Source organism: Callionymus lyra, chromosome 4 (genome assembly GCF_982586985.1).
Source record: "Callionymus lyra chromosome 4, fCalLyr1.hap1.1, whole genome shotgun sequence".
Lineage (NCBI taxonomy): Eukaryota > Metazoa > Chordata > Actinopteri > Syngnathiformes > Callionymidae > Callionymus > Callionymus lyra.
This window is the reverse complement of record NC_141821.1, coordinates 16,802,025-16,823,482: the sequence shown is the minus strand read 5'-3', so window position 1 is coordinate 16,823,482 and position 21,458 is coordinate 16,802,025. Positions and strand designations below refer to the sequence as shown.

The 21,458-nt window shown below is 39.8% G+C and overlaps 1 protein-coding gene across 1 annotated transcript in view; it reads right to left on the bottom strand.

Moving 5' to 3' along the window:
• The window catches only part of kcnb2b (potassium voltage-gated channel subfamily B member 2b), an 85,267-nt gene that overhangs the window by 44,904 nt on the left and 18,905 nt on the right, over positions 1 to 21,458 (bottom strand). The gene's annotated exons all lie outside the window — the stretch shown is intronic.

Here is a 21,458-nt window from a genome sequence, read left to right as displayed (position 1 = left end):
TGGCCCACTCGAAACAGATGATATCGCGCTCAGTTGCTAACAAGTGCGCGGCTAGAGCGCCATGATGCAGCTCATTAATGAATACATGATGAGCGAAGCAGGTTCACTTCACCAGGAATGAAAATGCTGTTTACTTTTATGAGCGAGCAAACGGCAACAAACGCACGAAAAAGAGCGACAGAGGACGACGTTGTTTTGCCCTTGATAGGAATTATCTCGCACAAACAAGATTGTGGTGTTTCCCCGTCCGTCTGTATCGGAGATCCATCATAATATAATGTTACTACTGTTCACGTCCAAGTTTGCCAGATGATATTCCTCTTTTGGGAGAACTGATCGGGCCCTCGGCTTCTGCCAAGAAAGCGGCGTACAAAAATAAGTAAAGTACAGCCATCAATCTTTAATGCACTGGGATATGAACAAACAAATGGATTATTTGAGGAGTTGGGACTTTCTACACACCCACAGAAAACCCCACTGACTCAGCAGCAATCTGATGACAACTTAGTTTCCAGATGTCCTGGATGAGGAAACGGGCAGAAGAAGACAGGAAGTTCAACGACAATGGGGTTTAACTTGAATGAGATGGCTGGACTTCCTGTAATGATCGTGTTCTTTAACGCTTATTAGTATGAAACTGAGCATTATATAATAGCATTTCATACATTGTAAAATCCTTAAGTTTGATGCAACATCACTCATAACTGCAAAATAATAACCTCTCGTGGTTTGATCATCTCAATTAAGGCTGGGCAGTTAAATATCCTAATTAAATATAAAGAAAAAGTATATTTAAGTAACAACATAAAAAAGCAATACCTCCAAGTGTAATCATTTTAACAATAAGCTTTTATTTTCCAAATTTGTCGTGATTATTTAAGGGGAAAATTCCTGAAACAAATCATTCAAAGTAAAAAAAAAAGACAAATTAAGTATTACTTGAACCAACTTGTATGTACTAATAGAAAGTAAAAAAAATGAATAGTGTCAGTTTTAATTTCGACACGATCAAATGATTAGTTCTATGGTCTTGTGAGGGGTTGGGGTCTGTATAAGGCCCCTCTGACTTTTCCCAGGTCTGATCTAAATCTACTGTAATGTCATTTAATTTAAGATTACATTACGTGGTTTTAAACCTATTTATAAATGATTTCTCCTTTTTCTAAATGTATCTGATAAAACCACCACCACTTGAATCACCTGTTGGCTGACGACACAGTTGTGTACCTCTCTGCTCTAACGACACCTGCCTTCCGTTGTGTGTACTTTAGTCCACGTTTCTCACCTTGAAGCAGCAACAATTGTGTTTGCGACATGTCGTTACCATGGTTACCTCTTATCAGTGGGCAACACTGATCACCTCCGTCAGTTAACCTTCATTCTCCTCCTGGATGGAGTGATGTTATCTCAGCCTATGTTGCTGCCATACGGAATACAATCCCCAACAGACTTTAGAAGGTTTTTTTTTCCCATAGAAAGTGATTATGGGAAAATGTGTTTTACAATAAGTATATCTCAATTCCTGGTTTTAAACGTTTCCTTCTTCAACCTCTAGGGGTCTCAGAAATGGGAGAGACAGAGTCCCTAACCAGGGCTTTGAAAGCCTGAATCCAATGTGTGAGTGCTGCGTCTCCTGTTAAGTGGCCAGTAATGGCAGCGTAATTCAATCCATGCGGGCATTTCTCATTGCACTCAAAACTTCCTGTACGATCCATGCTTACAGTGTGGTCGGGTAATTTTCCCGAAAAACACAAGAAAACATCCTTGAGACTTTGCCAACAAGCCACTGACTCAATAGCAATTAGAATACACCCGGGGTTTCCATTCTTCCTTAATTTAATTGGGTTTAGCAGACTATACGATTATACCATACAGGCCAAACCTTAATCTGCGGCGTGACGTGCCTGCTCTGGATAATATAGTCAGATTTTTATAGGGGGGGGGGTAATCCCTTATGAGACATCAGATTAGAGCCGTGCAAAAGTTCTGAGGGAACAGAAAATTAGGCTCTGTGTTTACTGGCACCCAGAAATATCTTCATTACCTTATTCCTGCACACACGCCACAAATAGCCTTAATCAAAGCTGAAAATGTAACACAGATCCCCTGCCACCGCCGAGTACATTCGTTTAGGAGTGTTGGTTTTCTTATTCTTGTTATTCAACCCCCCAAAAAATGCTTGCACTTGCGATTTGGGATGCAAATGTAGTTGTTTGGTCCAAATGCTGTGTATGTTGTGTGTGCAGTACCACCCCAAATACATTCTGCTGGCCCGAGGACAGTGTGCATCGGGAGGAAGATAAACAAGATAAAATAACTTCAAGATAAATAAACTCTCAAGGAGAGATGATTCAAATTCAGCTGTATACACTTTTTAAGAGACAAAAGTTTTCAGCCCTAGTGTAAAACATGTTGAAGTATTCAAGCACTTTTGGAAAAGTTTGTTTTCAGGCTACATTTAATGTTGTCGTTTATTGGACTGCAATCGTATAAATTATAATCTATTTTTTTTTAAAGATTAATATTCAATTTATCCTTACCACCACCTTGTAGCGATTGGAAATGAATGGTCATTGTATATATCAATCTACAATTTTCAGTCTTTTTTATTTACCAAGAAGACAAACTTTGTCTTCTCAATAAGCACAACTTGTATACTTTGTCTATTTTTATTTTTTAAGTTAAGCTTTGATTTCTGATAAGGTTTATTTCCATCTCGGGATTATACACACCAAACCGTAACGCTGATTTTTACCTGTAATTGCTATTGCAAAGACACAGTTTCTTTAAATGACAATAAAGAAATGTATATGCCACATTTTCCACACAGGCAATTTTTCATGAATAGGGATTATTAACTGTAATGTGATTAGAAGAACATATTTTAAATTCTGAATTTTGTTTAGACATACAGTGAAATGTTATATAAGAAATGGAAGGATCATTAAAAGAAAACAGGAAGTGAAAGAAAAAGCATAGACGTGGATGTGGATGTATTTAAACAAAAATGAGTCTCAAATATCCTACGTGTATTACTGGGTGGTGGAGATGATTTTTTCAGCAAAAAGGAAAATATGCAGTGATTACTTCCTTTTGTGTTCCACATCATTTAAACCTAAATGTCTTGTCCTGGAGGATTTTCAAAAGATTCTTTCATAGCATGATCCACCTGTTGTTCGGGGAAGGAAAAGTGGTAATTTGTACTAAAGGTCACAGGTTCAATTCCAGCTGGTAGTAGTTGACAGGTCATAATGCTGTAATAAGAGATGTTTTATTAGGAGGCATCTCCTCACCCAAGCAGGGACTCCGATGTGCTGAGCTCACTGTGACATCATGTCTTATTGCTAAGGTTCTGCTGCAAGTGTTGGGGTTTAGATGTGCTGCTCATCTTAAAATGGTCTTATCTGTGGTCCGGACCAACAGTTTTCGGTGGACCGGTGGACAAGAAAGGGGCTTTTAATGAATGTTAAAAACCTTAAACCAATATAATTACACACTTCAGGGGCCACTTGTGATCTGTGCATCAGTGTCGACCCCTGAGTGCGAATGATTAATTCTTTATTTAGAACAAGCTCACACCCAAATCTGTGAGTGTGTGCACACCAGCAAGCTCAGTCTTCTCTCCTTGATTCGGCCACTGTTATCCACACACTTGGTACAGTACACACTCTCTGAACCCACACCAGTACACACTGTACACTTCAGGGGAGGGAACCCGACTCAAATGGTGAATGTAAAGTCGTGACTCACAGAGGTTGCGAGTCGTCTCTGATGCTGTGGCTCGGTCGACATCACACGTAAACAAGGATTCAATACGTCTGGCGGGGGAACACCCTGGATTCCCTTCCATGTAATTAAACAACTCATTTCTGTGAATGAGTCTGTAACGTGTTTCTCGCTGACTCACTAAATCCAGGGGGTGACTTTGTTTGGATTTGTGCTCAGCTAACGCTGATGCCTCGCGAGGTAAATCTCCGTTTGCTGCTACATAGAGGGCGTCAGAGAGCCTTTTAATCACTGTCATTGTTCTGTGCTCCCAAGTTGGCAGCAGTCGACCGAAAATACGTGACGCACTTAGAGCCTCTTCGCCCGCTCTTGCAGCAGGTACAGAACAAAACTTCATCATCGGCTCAGGAAACACACTGTTCTGGCACCAGCCGTGTACCTCCGGGTCGACTGCAGAACATCACATTCCGTTTGACGCACAGCTAGCAGCGCTCGCATCCCACAACTATCCCAGCAACATCTGTTCAGGGCGACAAGTCTTGACCCTCAAAGTCACTTAATGTGGACTTCACCATATTAAACAGCAACAGAAATGTCATTGATTAACTATTATGAGCTTTATCTTCAGAAGGGACTCATTAGCGAGTGTAGACATCGTGGATCAACGTCCTAAAACAGGGATATTGATGTAGCAAGAATAGAAGGAAGGAAGAAGAAAACAAATCTTTAAAATAGTAGTATTTAAAGCTTTCTAATCATTTTCTAAATGTGGTCTTTAGGGATCAAAATACATGATTTGGGATTCTGGTAAACACAAATATTGATTGACCAACAACTTAAACAGTATGGCTTAATAATATTGTTGTCAAAAGTATTGCAACTCAAAAAAGCATTGACAACAAAAACTTTTGCATTTTTCTTGGAAATACAAATATTTATTTTTTTAAATCCTCGTGGTATTGAAAATGGTTCCATGTATAGAATAATTCGGTATCAATTTGAAGATTTTAGGATCGAGACAAGCCTACTTTAAACATGAGTGAATTGTTATATGTGTATAAAATGTCAGATGTCAGTTATTGAGCCACAGTTTTGAAACCTTTTTGAAGGTGGCAGCCATCTCAGCTTATCCAGAATATGGTCAAGAGGTGGAGATCTGGCGGCTCAGTTATCTTTTGGTGATGAAACAGTGTCCATTTCATTCTCCGTACAGTTTGTGTCATAAAAGTATATTTTTCTGGCTTGGTGTGTATGCGATATCTGTCGTTACTGCAGGCAGCCAATCAAACTGCCACTTATTGTTTCTATATGTAGGCTTCACTATTTAGAAACCAGGTGTTGACGGTTAATTGTCATTCATATACTGTGAGTCACGTTCAACATTGTATCGTCCATTACAACACAAGGTTTTTTTCCCCTGAAGGAACCTGAATTCTATTCTTGGCTGGAGTAGTAATTAGAAGCTTTGTTAGAACTGTATCCATGGTTACCAACATGCTAGGTTAGCATCAGCTCTACCACTTTAACTATTCTTCCTTAAAGATGGAATAAACAAACAGATATTAAATTATGGATCAAAAGTTCTGCCGTCCAAAAGCCAAATCGATTGCAGACGTATGTCTCAGACAAGCACGTCTACAATAAGCTTCTGTAACCATCCCTCACTTCTCCACTCCTTGGGTTACCCCCCAGATTCAATGCTTCAATTCATTTGGTGGTTTTCTGGAGTAGCCTTCATCATGCAGGAACAATAAACTCTCATCTCTCTCCCCACATACCTCCATGCTGCATCACATCTGCAGGTCCGTGAGTCGACTCTGCTGCAACACCACGAGATACACAAAAACAATATAACAATGCTTCACAAATGTAGTCAACCACGGGAAATAGCCGGGCCCCTGCCCACCCCTACACCCCTCTCTTCTACAGACCCCACATGCACACATCCATACTTGGTCTCGCTCCAATCTTTATGGCCAACGTCATTCCTAATGGAATTGTTAATGAGGTGAGACTGGTGGCTGATGCAGCTGATGGTTATCAGGTTATGGGTGGAGCGAATGCTCGGTTGCTAATATAGTCAATATTTCCCGGGGCAAAGTGATGGGACACGTTCAGCCTCACGACGAGACCAAGCTATGCAAATACAGAGGATATAAGGACAAATAACTTATGCACAAGCAGTGGAAAAAACATCAACAAGACAGAAAATTACATTATTAAACAGGGATTGTCGCTACAGTACATGTGCCACCACGTTCACTACTATTAGTGTGTGAAGAATATTAGTTCTAAATTAAATTATGTGTGGACGATCAGCATGTTAAACAGCTCATTCAAGAGATTTACTGTATCTACAAAGATGTGGGAAAAAGTTGCAGTGCGTATGCAAAATATTTATGTTATTTGTGGCGTCTAAACCTAATTTAGAGGGTGATTTACTGCAGCGGGCTGAACCCTCTGTTGTGCCTGCTTTTATCAGATAAAGATATAAGTTTCAAATAAAAATAAAAAACTTTCGTATAAAGGTGACACATTAAAAAAGATGAATGAGTTTGAATTTGTAATCTAAATTTAGTTAAAAACAGTTTATCTCAGCTGTTGAGCACTGCATGGATTTACTGTAGGGGGCTTGACCATGGATTGCGCCCGCTTTAATAAGATAGGGAGAAAAGTTTCAACTCAAAAATTAAGAAAAACAACTATAGTATAAGGTGACCTATAAGTTTTTTAACCGTCACTTGTTTGGAATATTTTTGTTGGTAAAAATGTCTTATCAATAAATTATTTTATATTTATAAATTTATTGTTAATTTGTTTTATGTGTATGTATACATTATAAGAATGTTTTACCATTTTTATATTCCATTTATTCAAGCCCTGAAAGTGAAGAGGGGGAGGTTTGGGTGGGGGGCTGGATTTCCATGACCTTGTGGATGTTTTCTTACAGGGGTGGAGGGTAACATCTTTCTTTGTATTTTACTTTTTTCTTAAAAATGTCTGTATCAATGCCTGAAAATCAATAAAAAAAAAATGTTTTTAAAGAAAAGTGTAAATTGATAAGCACAATGAATAAAATAATATTAACTTTGGATTTCCCCTCGAGAACGAGAGAAATAACAATTTTGTTGGACTCCATTAAGAGTCAGTCCATTCATGTTTTCTAAAGCACTGCGTCCGCTAAAGCCAGTCAGTCAGGTGAGCCGCTGCGACACACAATCAACTCCCCTCAAATGAGGTCGAGGCAGGGGTCATTCTAATCTTCAAAGGGTGACTAATTACGGTCAACCGTCCTCTCATCCCCTCTAGTTTCCAGGTCATTAGGAGGTCCAACACTTCGTTGACAGATGGTCAGTGTGGCAAAACGGCCAAGTTGTAGGATTTTCAAATGTGCTCATCAGAGAAAATTGGGAACACTGATCCATGTAAATGTTGGTACTATGCCATTAGTCTCCGCCCTTCCATTCTTATATACATCTGGTAGTTCCGCTCCCTGATTGTCTTTAGTCCAATGTGCCTGAAAATGCTGAGAAGAAGGACCTGGCAGGTGGTGAAAGACGAATCCGAGGTATGTTGCATTCATTAATCAGAGGAGCTGTATGGCAACGCTTCTGTGACAGATGAAGCACGAGAAGAGAAAATGTGGGATAGCGTTTCCTTCACACTTCATGCCTCCGTCATCCATCCTCAATTAGCTGATATCAAATTAGTGCCAGCTTCTGGCGTCCTCTGAGAGGGTTTGCTGCACCCTCGGTCACAACCGGTCGTTGTGAAAGGATCAGACGAGTGCGTTACAAGTTACGAAACCTCGAAACAAGCTCCGCCAAAAGACTTTCAGCATACATCTGACATTGATTGAACTATGTTTGTACGTCGTCGCTGGAGGTTGAAAAACAAACTAACATACTGTACAACCTGTTTCCACCTGGTGATAGATATTTTGGGAGCGGCCCAGAAGGAATCGAAAGGATAATTTACAGGACATAAAAATGCAATAACATTTTCCGTCATTCTTATGTATAAAGAAATTAATCATGTGGATCTGAAACTCCTCATAAATGTGTTGTCACTGCCTAGAATGAATCAAAACCCAAAGAAAACAATATTTATATTTGACAAAATGTCAGCTGACGAGCACATACCTGTGGCCAGGACATCGTTTACATTGTTCTTCACTAATTATTAGAGAAGCCTTTGACGGCACATGCAGCTTACTGTGACTATAATCTATTATTTTGAATGCAGTTTGTTACATCTGGATAAGATCAGTGATGTAAGGAGGAGCCTGACCATGAATAGATCTGAAAGTAAGAACCAGAATTTTAAACTTGATCCTGAAAGAAACTGGCAGCCAGTGAAGGGTTTCAGGGAAATGTGAGTTCTTCTACTAGAGCGAGTCAGAATTCTTGCTGCAGAGTTTTGTATTGACTGACACAAACGCATGGATTACAAACTCCAGATTATGTCTTGAAACATTTTTCTAAATTTAGAGATTTTTCTCAGTTGTACGAAACAGTTTCTGGTCAGTTTTCTGCAGTGTTGAACTAGAGACATGTCTTTGTCCAATACAACACCCAGGTTTCTCAGGCTCAGTTTGACAGACTGACCCAAGTAAAACCAAGTGTGACACTGACAATGAAACTGCGCTGGTTCTTCCCAAAAAAGTTTTTTAAAAAGGTAATCAGTGAGAAGAAGATATTTAATAAATGTAATATATTTTTTATCATTTTAATTGCTACTTTACCATTTTCGGCCAAGCATAGAGAAGCATAGTGAAAATATAACATTCAATTTATTCCTTCATTCAGTGAGGGCAGAAATAAAGTGCCTGCTGGAGTCATTCTATCATTTACAGCTCCAGGCCGCCATAAGTGGGTGTTTGCTTCACCACAAAAAACAATCTGTTAAAAGAATCTCATAAAAGTATCAGCAGCGTTATCTGCGCGGGATGAATATTAGCGGGTTATCGGGAGTCTTGGGTGGTGTTATGTTAGGGGAGAGACACAGGGGGTGGGGGGGGGGACACAGAAACAGCAGACAGATTGCTCTTGGAATTGGACGAGAAAGCGAGACTGCAGCTTCACACATGCCTCACAACTTCTGCACTTCCTGTGGGTTACAGATGAAACGTCAGGATATGATCAGGTTTAATGAGGTCGGGCCCACATTACGATGCCGTGTCGTACATAAAGATGAAGGAGAACATTAAAGGAAATTAGGGCATTTACGTTACATAAACAGGCCGCTGGGGTCTGCAGTGTGTATAAAAGAATGTAGAGCTGCTGGTCACGTCATTAGACTTATTGTGTTCTTAGAAGTAAGCAGGAGACAGTTGACTAATCTAAGATAAATTGCTTTTTCCATTGGCCAACACCATCAAAGCAAAGGCTCTCTTTGTCAGACTGAAATAATAATCTTTTCCTCCCGTCTCTTCGCAACATGCAAAGCCAGAGAGAGAGAGAGAGAGAGTATAATAGTGATGCTGCAAATGTCACACGTCTGCGTGGCATTTCTCGTAGTGTTTCCTCGGACTCCCACAGACATCCATTAACTTGTCGTTTGCTTTTCTTTGCAGTCATTCTGCTTTTCGCACGTGGCCTGTGGCAGCCGGCTCCACACGAATAACAATATCTGATCATGCAGACAGAGCTGAGTGACTCAGCCGTCTATCCTGTCATAACATTGCCGTCTATATTTAAACTTTCTGAATCTCTCAGTACCTTCCCAACCTGACTCCCTTGTGTGACTCTTCCTGGTCGCGCTTCATATTCACTGCACAAAAATGTCTCTTTTCCTATTGTAGCCAAGTACTTTTTGATGTATGGAAATGTTTCAACGGCGGTGTCTACTTGCTATGATGCGGGGTAGGGTCAGGATGAAAGGGAGTCTAAGTGCTTTATCGAGCTACTAAAGGCCACTGAGGTGAGTTTGATGGTGGAGATGTGAGGATTCCACAGGTCACAACTGAAAATACATGAAAGATTCAAGTGGATATGTTTATTTTGTTGGATTTAAAGGTTGTACAGTGAACAGTACTATGTATTTATATGACAGGGAGGCTGAAGACGTAGGAGGTAATGGACGCAGATGAAGGGGAGAGGTGAAGAAGAGAGTGCAGCCGGGATGGAGCGGTGAATAGTAAAGACTACTGGCAGGGATGAGACCTGTATTCACAAATATTGTCTGTCTGTACAAATATTTTAAATGAAGCTGGGGAGGTCAGACAGGGATGAGTAGAGGACGGAGGAAACAAGATGGAGACAATATTTGAGGATTATAGATGGGATGAACGAGGACGTAATTCTAGGCATAACTAGAAGAAGCACAAGATACAGTAGGTGAGGGCGGAGAAGCTCATTTGCCTTGTCAACCCTTGACGGAAGTTTTAGACGAACAAAAAATATTTTGAGGGAGAAGCAGATGGAGTGAACGAATGCTCTTCCCCAGATGCAACAGCAATAGACTCAGGGACTCATTCATTCCTCATGATATGGGAGATAATCATTCTGAATTTGGGGGCAGGAGCAGAGTTGAAGGATGATGGGTTCTATGTCAATCTTTGTATCCTCTTCTTTGCGTTATTTCCTTTGATCCATGGTCTTTCTACTTTGTTTGCGCTTTGTTCTTGTTTTTATGAAACTTTCGGTAACTTTATATTGTTTGCTGTGAACTGGAAATCCAATTTCCCGAAGGAGACCACCAGAGGGATCAATAAAGTTAAAAATTAAAATCTATCCATCCATCCATAGAGAGTATGTGTGGTTGTGTGCATGTAGTCATGCTGTTACAAGGAGCGGTCATGACAAAAGATAGTCCCAAAAATCCAATTTGCAACATGATCAAAATAAAAAAAATACATATCTATAATATCTAACCTCAATTTCAGACTGGGGAGAACTTTATAAATGAATCAAAACATGGTCATGATGAGGGACTTACTGCATCTTGGAGAGGAAGATTCAACATTCTTTTAATTGATTGTAAATTATCGAACTTCTCAAGAAGATCAATACAGTCAAGCACTGATCAAGCAGGCAAAGAAGGAAAAACTGCTTAGTTGGAAGTCAGCGTTACCTTTGGTTCCAGGAAAGTGTTCATTGAGAATATGCAAAATCATTTTTCTTTGATTGTGTTTTCTTGTCGAGGCAAACAGAAAGAAAGGATTTGCATTTGTTGAAACTTAAATCTCCACTGATTCCACTTCATTATAGTAATGTATGCAAGAACTAATTTCCTCTCAACAAGCATTAATGTTCAACTGATTCAAATGAGACTGCAGAGCAAACAGTTGGTCCATCCCACGGTTCTGTTATCTGTGGTCTTTTCTGGGAGGGGGCTGAAAAATGTCCCAGTCTGCTTGTTGTGCACCTAGAAAAAAAAAGGCCATTTCCTTCAAGCCAAACTGAATCCAAGTGTCTCTCTTGTCATCTATTGTCCTCAACCATCTAAGATTGATCTTCCCTCCTTTTTCTCATTAGGCCACGTGTTCTTCTGTCACAGCACAAGTACTACCAATGTAACACTGTGGAGACGACGGAGAGGACAGATCATCCCTCAAGCCAGTGTCACGCTTCCCATGAACCGCTTTTACCGCGTCACGTGACTTTCGTTTCACCTTCTGCCGCAACAAAGACCTGTGAACCTGAATTCAACGCTTTAATTGTGGTGATAGAAAGTATCCCTGTCGTGAAACTGAGGCACTTACCATCAGCGCCGTGGCGCCATTAGCAAATGAAGGGAAGCGAGAGTAGCCATACTTAATTGGTGGTATTTGATCATATACAGTATAATATATATATATATATATTGCTGAATCAGCAGGAGCTCTGGGGTTCTCTGCAACATGATGGTTGACTCACTTCTGCTAGCTATTTATTAAATAAACTTGACCGAGTCTTGATGAATCACAGGCTAATGTTTCTTCAGAGAAAATCACCATTTAGACAATAATAATCAATATGACATAAATTAAATATCATTTTTAATTTAGCCCAGAATCAAGGGCTTAATGTAGTGGACGTCTGGCCTGTTTTTAAAAATAAAATGCAATTTATTAATTACAAAAAGCATGTTTGAAAATAACTATAATCATTAATTAATTTTTAATTCATTAAGTCGTCTATTTATCCATGTCTGTAAAGTGTCGCATAGATTTATCGGCAAACACACACTTACTCTATTACAACCTAGATTTTTCCGCTGCTTTTGTTTGTATTTTCTGGAGGGGGACCAGGCGAACGTTAACCAAGGAGCCACTCGCAGAAGTATAAATCGCTCTCTTTTGCTGAGTCAGCGCCGTCATCACACGCTGATGGAAGACGTGTCTAATTAATGAGCTACGATAACAGATTCCTGGCCTCACCAAATATTGTGCTTCAGTGTCGCGTCTCGGGTCTTGGTTTGGTAATTACTCCACTTGGAGGAGCCAGGAGATCCAAACGGCGGTGATAACGGAGGATGAGTGAAGTGACAAGCATGTCCTCCATTGTAGAGCTAATGAGTATTCAACAAATCGTGTCCGCTTTACTACTGACATTTCCGTGCTGAAAGGAAGATGTCTCAAATACAAAGAGCCTCACTGTTGCTCTTCAGGACCACCGGAATAATGTCAGAGTAAGAAAGGAGAGCAGTGACAGAAACAAGACACTTAACAGTAGAACAAAGTGTAGTAACATTATAACCTTTACTTACTTACTTACCTTTTGAGACACTGTTTTGGCTCTTTAGCTTCATCCAAATACTAGCAACTCATTCAGAAACTAAACAAGTAGTCAATCATGTTTTTAAATTGGCTTAGATAAAGGCCAGTAAAGACATTGTTGATTGTTCTTTGGTTCTGGTCACAGTTTAATGTTTATTAGCATTAGCTACTAAGGCAGATTTTGTAGAATTATGGTTCATTTTTTATGTTTTAATCTGCACATCACCAGTGGATTCAGTAATGGATGGGTCATAATGGGCTGTGATCTTTATGCTGAACAACATTTGATGTTTATAGAAGCTGAGTTTGGCTGCAAGAATACCTACACAACACTTGATGCATAGAAATAAAGCGACCTTTGTCATATTTTTCCATTCTGTTTAGGGTTTATTTAAGGGTTTAAGATTGGAACAAGTTCCGTGAAAGTGTCATGGATTTCCATTTAGTTCCGTTTATCGCACACAGGTGTACTTTAGCTGCCGTTCTTTCACCACATGAGCTGATGATTGTTACACTGAGCTGCTGCGTTGAGAGAGGAAATCCAGTGAAAGATGTTCCAACTTAGTGCTTAATGGGATCCGAGTCTATTAGGCTGTATGTTGCAGGAAGGCAACACTTACCCAAGGAATGTACCATTGATCACAGTGAAACAACAGTTGAGGTTTACGTAAATGGGACAAATGATCCGAGGCTCTGAGTCTGACTGGCTGATCTACCAAGTGTTTTGTTTAATTAAGTTCACCACAGACACTTAATTACTCCTCGAACCTTCTCTGATCAGCTGCTTTCTGCCGTGTTTCGCTGGCTTGTCGTTCCTTTTCCTCAACGTGGATCCAAACAAAAGCCACGGCTCGCTTCAAAAATCAGAGCTCGGAGTCTGTTTACATGCCGGTCACGTTGCCTAGTTTTGGTCGAAATCAGCATATTTAACATCTTCTGTCTCTAAAAATCAAGCAGCTGCATCACAAGGCGAGAGTGATAATTGTATTCGTTCTTGGAATTATTTCTTCCTCTGGGAAAGCGTCTAACCGCGCTTTTGTTACGTTCTATTCTCTGGTCCTTCCTGCCTCTATTAATAACAGTGTGAAGGCCTGGACATAGAGGAGGTCCACTTGAGTCACGTAAGGAACACAGAGAAGCACTTGAAAGTATAAAGAATGAAGACCATTTGAGATATCCAAGAACTACAACAGTCTTTAGCCACTTCATTAGACCGTAATGAGTTGTTTTTTTAAAGCATACAAAAGAAGATGGATAAAGAGCATGTGACGTTCCCTGACCTTCTCTTAAGCTCGCTACAAGCAATCCGACACTGAAACAGCACTTGTGTGGATTCCGTTGAGTTGCAGCTGATCCTGACTAGTAGGCAGGATCAAGCACCGAATTCTAATAGTACTTGGTCACCAACTTTTTACTTGAGGTGTTGATGGCTCCATCTGTTTTCTAAGTATTACACACAACTTTCACAACAACCCACGTCACCAGCTCTATATCAGGTGTTTGTTAAGGTATTTAGAGAGTAAAGGATAACTCTGGACTCTGTGAAAGCTAGCGTGACCCACAAGCGAATAGCCTGATCCAGAACAAAGTTGAGGCCATTCTTGGAGTGAATCATGGGTACTCTATGTCAGTTCACCCTCCTTGGAATGATTTACTTCGGAGTGGTTTTCTATTGCCCGTAACTTAGGTATATTCCAGCACCAACTCTGTTAAGGGTCAACATTAGGATCAAGACCCTAATTTCGTACAGAAAACTAAGAGGTGACAACATGCAATAGAAGTCAGTTCTGACTCCAGCTTGTTAGGGTAAAAGGAAATAACATAAATAACCAGATGACGTTGTTTTATTGTTTAAGAAGGAAGATAAATACATAGTCGGATCAAACAAATAAGAAACAACCCTGGGAGAAGGATGCTATTCTCAAAATTAAAAAAAAAACGGCACATACAAAATACAAAAAGTGCAATAATAGGAAAAGGCTAGAGGTTAACAATAAAAAAACCTATGAACAAAATGACCAAAGTTAACTCACGGACAGGCAGAATAAAGCTCGGGAGGATACAAAGGACGTCGACCGCTCACGCTGAATACCAGCGACCATTAGCAACTCATTTATATCAGGTGTGAGGCAGGTGACATGATCCGGGATTGGTGCAGGTGAGGATGAACAAGATCGGTGGCAGGATAAGACAGGAACCACAGGAGCCAATCAAAAACAAGCACTATTTGCATACAAACATTATTGAAAATGACCTCTGTCAAGTATTTTTTATATATTAAAAAAACTTGACAATTATCAAGACAGCAAAGACTTAACTAACTCACTTTAAATTTGTGCAGCGATCACTGATCTGACCCAGGTTGGACATGGAAAACTATACTTTTGTGAAAAACCCTGATGTTATTTATGATTTTGTGTTTCCTCTCTTGCAACAGAAATGATGGTTAGTGTGAGGAGTAAGAAAAAATGTCATTAGTGTATTGTATGATTGTCATTTATCCTCCATAATAGGGCTGCAAGTACTGACTATTTGAATAGTCGACTAGTCACAGTCTATTAAAACGACAAGATCATTTATAAATATTAATTAAATTTAGCATGAGGTTGCTTAAATGTTGTGGCAATTGATAATAAACATAAGAAAGATGAGTACTTCGATGAAGAATTCACCTTTATTCAACGGAGGTTTTATCTAATATTGCAGGAAGAAACAGACTCTAATGATTAAATCCATAATTCCTACGTCATAAAAGAAACTAAAGCTGGTCTTTAGAACAAACGATGAGATGTCAAATGTATTTAGATGGATTGTAACATACAGTCTTCAAGCCTAAAATTAATTTTCCAAAGATAATGTCAGGAAAAATACAGAACTCAAAACATTGACGTCCATGTAAGACACCGGCTAACATACCCAAACCACTTCTTCTTTTCACAGGCGGACACGAGCAGCTTCCAGTGTTACCTCTGAGACTTGTAACTGCTGGTGTGGGATGGACGGGTGATGTCATTGATGCTTTCCGGTGTGCTGCTCCCATAATGGAGTCAATTTAGCTCCACACTGAGCCATTTCTGTCCAGCCTCACCCCATGAAGGACACATTAACCCCCCTCTTTCACCTTCCATCTCGCTCATCTCTCTTTCACATCCTTCAACTCCTTCCTTCCATTGATGCCTTTCTTGCTTCTAAATTACATGCTGACATTTACGATTTATTTCTTTGCATCAGTGAATCGATGGAAACATTAAAGCAACTTCAGTTCCCTTGGACACACACTGACCACCTTTGGCTTCAGAGGTATCTTGATTTATTTTATCATCCTTTTTAGGCTTTTTTTTTACTAACTGAATCTGACCAAATATAATTGATACATTTAATCAGTGTAATGTAAGATGGAAAGCAAGAACGTTCCAACCCAGCTTGAGCCAGATCAAACTTCCATCAAATGTTGCAGTGGGTTTTCACTGTTTAGCTCATGGAGTCCAAAATGATGGAGGTTAATTGATGACTCTAAATTGGCCGTTGTTGCCGGGGTAGCTGGGATCGGCTCCAGCCACCAAGTCTGTGTAAAGAGAATTAATGGAAAAGATGAGACAGTCCAGGGACAATATCGAGATGATTCCACTGTTGCTGAAGTTGATTTAACTCAGTATTTACTTCACTTCCAGAGACGCTGGTGAGAGAGAACACTGTGTTGGCATCACACTATCTGAAGGCTGTTCTCCTCTTGCAACCTTTTTGAAGCCGGTCCACTTCACCCCTGACTCGTTTCACATTCCATCTGAACATTTGAAAAAAAAAAAACCTCAGCCAGCCCGTGAATAATAACCACAGGTTTCCATCCATCATGTTATTCCAGAAATCCTTCGCCCTCCTGTTATCCGGAAAAAGTTAGTTTCCCTTCTGCTCTGCTACATTCCGACTTCTATAAACTTAATAATACGCAGTCGTACACGTCCAACCTCTAACTTCAGTCCCTCCATCTCTGTCTCCTGTGTTACGACACTAAGATGGGATTAAGTTATCAAGATGATAAAGTGAGGTCCGAGCACGTCTGTGGTCGAGCTAAATTTGACTCGTCCTGTTGAAGAAGGGTCACTTTAAATAGCAGGCTCCGTACTTTTGCCGGATCATAACGTACATGCTCTAATGCTAATGTGTCTCGATTGTCTAACAGCCTTGACTTCGTCGCCCCGTGTTGACGTGATTGCAAACATTTGGATTTGTCACTAAGGCCCACTCAGGGGAGACTGATGAACACACTCAGGGTCACATTCCAGACAAAGCCAATACCTTGGACGGGTTTGGCTAAATGACGTCTGCCACGACATGAATTATAAACACGCTCTAAGTAGAATCTATCACTGTCACCCTCAGGAGAGACGGAACATTCATAAATTCAAAACCAATATATTTTGAACTCTGAAATTAAAGTTTAATTGTGCACTTCTTAGAATTGTTTTTCTTGCTGCTACTTAATCAGAGTCTGACTCGTGTCACAAAGAGTGGAGATGTGTTTCAGTCTTCAGGAAAACAAATAATGAATGAATTGAAACAAATAATAAAATATGACCATAAATAGACTTGAGACACAGCATTGGGTTCACAGGCCAACATGATATTTTTGGGGGATTTTTGACCACAGAAAACTATGGAAAACTGCAATGATACATTATGTTCCCTGATATTGAAGTAAGGTGCAATACACAGTGATTTTAGTCAATTTGGTTACTGTTTGTTTCTTAGTGCAGCTCTTGTGTTTTATTATAGTAAGTAATCATAGAAAACGTGGTTAAAATAAGGGTAAGTTTGGGATGGGAAAATAGATAAGGTGGTTAATTAGTTAATTATTTTTTTTTAGTAGAAAGGGTCTAGATTGTACCAGATTGAGTCTCAGACTCGCATCCCTACATCCCTGGTTTAAGTCCAGCCTGAACCCTAAGTTTTCTTTTCCAATAATATGCACTCATTATTATTTTATTTTCTTAAATATTTACCTGTATTGTTTTCCTATTTCAATTTTGTGACGGACCTTTCTTTATTTTTTTTTACTCAGGCTGCACTGGCCTGTGCCTTTCTTCCCCCTGATTTACCTAACCCTAACCCCAACCTTATTTAGGTTCATGTCCCAACACTACCTTGACCACTTTTTCTATAATTCCTTACTATAATTCCTTAAACCACTTTCTCCTTATTTCTTCCCCTCCTCACCTTAGTTTCCATACAACACAATTGGTTCATCAGATTGAGACTCGGACTCCCACTGTTTTTTTTTATTTCAATTTTGTAGCTGACCTTTCTTTATCATTTTTTTTACACGCTGTGTTCCAGCCTGCACTGGCCCGTGACTCCCCCCCACCCTCCTGATTTACCTTGCCAGGTTAGACGTGAACAGCCACCACCCCGACTCCCCCATAGGCTGTCTGGGCCCACTCTCTAAGCATGTTCCCTCCTGTGGTGAGACAATGATAGCATCATTTACATAACAAAATGAGTGTCCACAGGGGGTTTCCAGCCAATCAGCTGCCTTGTGGGTATTCTAGGTAGAATAGCAAAATGCTGGGACTTATAGTGTTAATAGGAAGAACTGAAAGTGATTAGTGTTTTGTATTGGGTTTTATAAGTGCTTAAACACAAAAATGTATTTGAAATATTTTGCATCTGTGCAAATTCAAACCGGCCACCTACAGATATAATGATGTAATAAAAATGTGTTAATGTCAAGCATATAAATGGGGTAACAAGGACCAACATCTAGTTTTAAAAAGGGAGTGAAGTAGGAAGTGGAAAGTTCCATTCCATTAAGTGTCCACTAGAGGCAGGGTAAAGAAAGACCAGATGTTAACTACACACCTAGACAGACAAAAAAACACATTCAAAGAATAAAAAAAACAACCTGGTTAAAAAAAATGCTTTGTTCCTAAACACTAATGTGTTAAGTCCAAGTGTGTGATACAAATTACTTCTTAAACAATAATCATTTGTCACTTAATTGCTATTTATCTCTTACTCTTTACCTAAGGCATCTTTTAATGTTGACTTTTAATGCTTCTTCATGAGTTTTTATCAGATGTGGATCACTACCCCCCCATTGTTCACAAATACATGTGTGGATAAATCACAGTCTGAAGGGACTGCACACATATTTTTACTCAAACCAGAGATATCGACACTGTTTAATCCTGCGAAATCTCATGACACTTTGTAACAACACTCAACATTTCAGCTGTGGATGGAGCAGCTTTTCCCTTCGTCCATTTGTTGATATCAAGAGAAGCTGCTCAGCACAATAAAGAACTTGAGAATGTTTGAGTCAGAAGTGTGCATTAAAGAAAACACATCAGTGCACTCAGATCATCTCATGCCACAACAACGACCGATAAAGATCACATTTCTTTTCTGAGCAATGCCAGTGAACAACAGCAGTTCCTTTCCAGTAAAGATAAGTTGGATGAATCAAAACCATTACATGGAAGCATTTATAAAGAGAAGAGATTCTCAATTCGATAGACGTCCAAGAGAAGGATGACGACATCAGAGAAGTTGGATGTCACTGTGAGACATAGTTAAACAACTTTAAGTGTTCCTTAATGTTTCCTTGCATTATTAAACACCAAATCTACTTTGAATTTTGAGTGTTTGCCAAGATCATTTTTTGTCTTTATGTCATTAGATGTTTCTCTTAAAATTAGCAAATCTGCCAAATGACTGAATGAACCAAGGCACTGATTTCTAAGGATGAGAAAGTTCTTGTTTCTTGTTCAAGTACGGCCACGTTAACAGTTAAATTTGTTGTTTCTCTCTGCACTGTCAAAAGATGCGCAGTACGCAAGTTTTGAAAGGGTTGTACTGTCTCAAATAATACACGGCCTCTACACACTTACTGGAAATGACACGACAGCTTCTTCTTCTACTACTTTTTAACGCTGATTGCTGGCCGTTGGAACCCTATCGCCAACAATTGACAGCACCTTTCGCCAATTGAAACAAGTTACAAAGTTATTTCATTTTGTTGTTTGTGTTGTTTTGTGCTAAAATGTGTGTTTTTTCAAGACATTTAAGTCGGTCTCTGCTTCGAAGACGCGTCATCAGTGACGTAGCTTCTGTTTAGCGTTACTAAGATGGCGGCCTTTAGGGCAGAAAGTGTCAATTGATCCACACTCAAATTTCTGGCCATTTGAGTGCTTATTGTGCACTTAATTTTCGCACACTGCTCATCGTGACACACTCAAAATATTAAAAGGTATGTGCAGAGTGGGTGCGATTTGGGACTCACAAATTGTGAGATTAGGTGTTCCAAAAAACATGATGATACTGAAACAAACCGGAGATACGATGAAAAAAATGACACTAAATTAAAAGCTGATCAAGTGTGGCCCGCAATTGAAAAGTTACTTTCGCGTCTTGTCCGTGGATCGATTAAAAAACAAAAGAACACTCATGAGTTCACCAGCAAATCATTGGAACAGGAAGTAGTGACCTCACTGAAAGCATTGTAAGTTGAGTCACCATCATGACTTATGAACAGGTTTTTAACTGAAAACAGCATCACTTTCTAAACAGCATCACTTTATAAACTCTGTGTATAAACTATATTTTCCGTTGAGCGCTGCTGTGAAGACTAAAACATATAGGCTCATTAAACATTTATCCCAATCTGCAGTGACCAGCAGAGAGTGGGCGGCGTCACCTGCTAACGGCTAAAAACAACCTCATCTCTTCTGACAGCAACATCGATTTGACTCTGACCAACCAGCCAATGGTCGAAGCCGAGAAATAGTTCAGAGCTATTGATTCCACCTTCTTTTCAGGTTCACTCTTCATCCCATTAGGATGCCTGGCTGAACAATCAAACCAGGAACTGAAAAGTGTTTGGATGAAAGACGCTTTTATGAGCGTCAAACTTTACCATCTACTGAAACTGAATCAACCACAACCCTTGCTTACACCCGGCAGCACTTTCCAGTCATCCCTCGTCTTACTGTTTACTTCATCTGTCTAAAAGCTTTTGGTTACAATTCAACTAAATGCACTGTATCAATATTTCATAGTGCGTCTCTCTAACGTCCTCCTCCATAAAGTTCCTCTGCTGCAATCAAATCCAAATGAGTGCTTTGTCAGAGACCATATCATTGCAGCTTAATATTCCATTATGATAATGCTAAATGATCAAATAGCCGTCGATCCTTAAGGGCGGTTTGCCTCCAAATACACGGAAGTAAAGATCTTTAATATTTGCCGTTGAGGCGGAACTTCCTGCGGCGAGTGTGGGGCGGTGCCGCTGCGCACTTGACATGTGATTTGCATGATGCCGTCCAGGCAGTGTTTCGACACGGGTGGCTGCAGCATGCTGCATATGCACTCCTACACACGCATGCACATGCAAGCGTCACACATGAACATGCAAGCGTCACACATGCGCTCATGTAATCAGGTGCACAAAGACAGGAAGGTTGTTTACTGTTTCACTGCTGTTTTGAGAATGTTCGAGACTGAACACAAAAATGAATTTGATAAATTTTGCATCTTGGCAAATTCTATTAAGTCACTTAGAAAAGCGCTCTATAAATACTAATTACTTGTATACTTACTTACTTAAACTTCTCCGTCGACAAATTAGGTCGGAATAAATGAGAATTGCTCAAAAATGAGAGGCAAACATATACAAAGCTTGTGTTTGCTCCATCACCACAAAAAAAAAACCTAATAAGAAGAGAAGTGAGGAAGTGCAGAAAGCAGCAGTTCATCAACTGTCCACTTGAGGCAGACAGCTTTAAAATATATATATATAGCCTGGTTGAAAGGCAACTAATGTAAAAAACCCAAATCTCCCGACTCACTCACATGATGAGGTCTTATTCTACAAGATACAGTAAGTCGCTCATCAAGACGGTGTTCATAGGAAAATCTTAGCGAACAAGAGGTTACAAGAGCGGAGCCCATTACGACATAATAATGTCTTCACTCTTCCTCCAGCCAACTGTAATCACGCCAGCTTTTTTAATACAACGAGTCCCTTGGAGGTGGA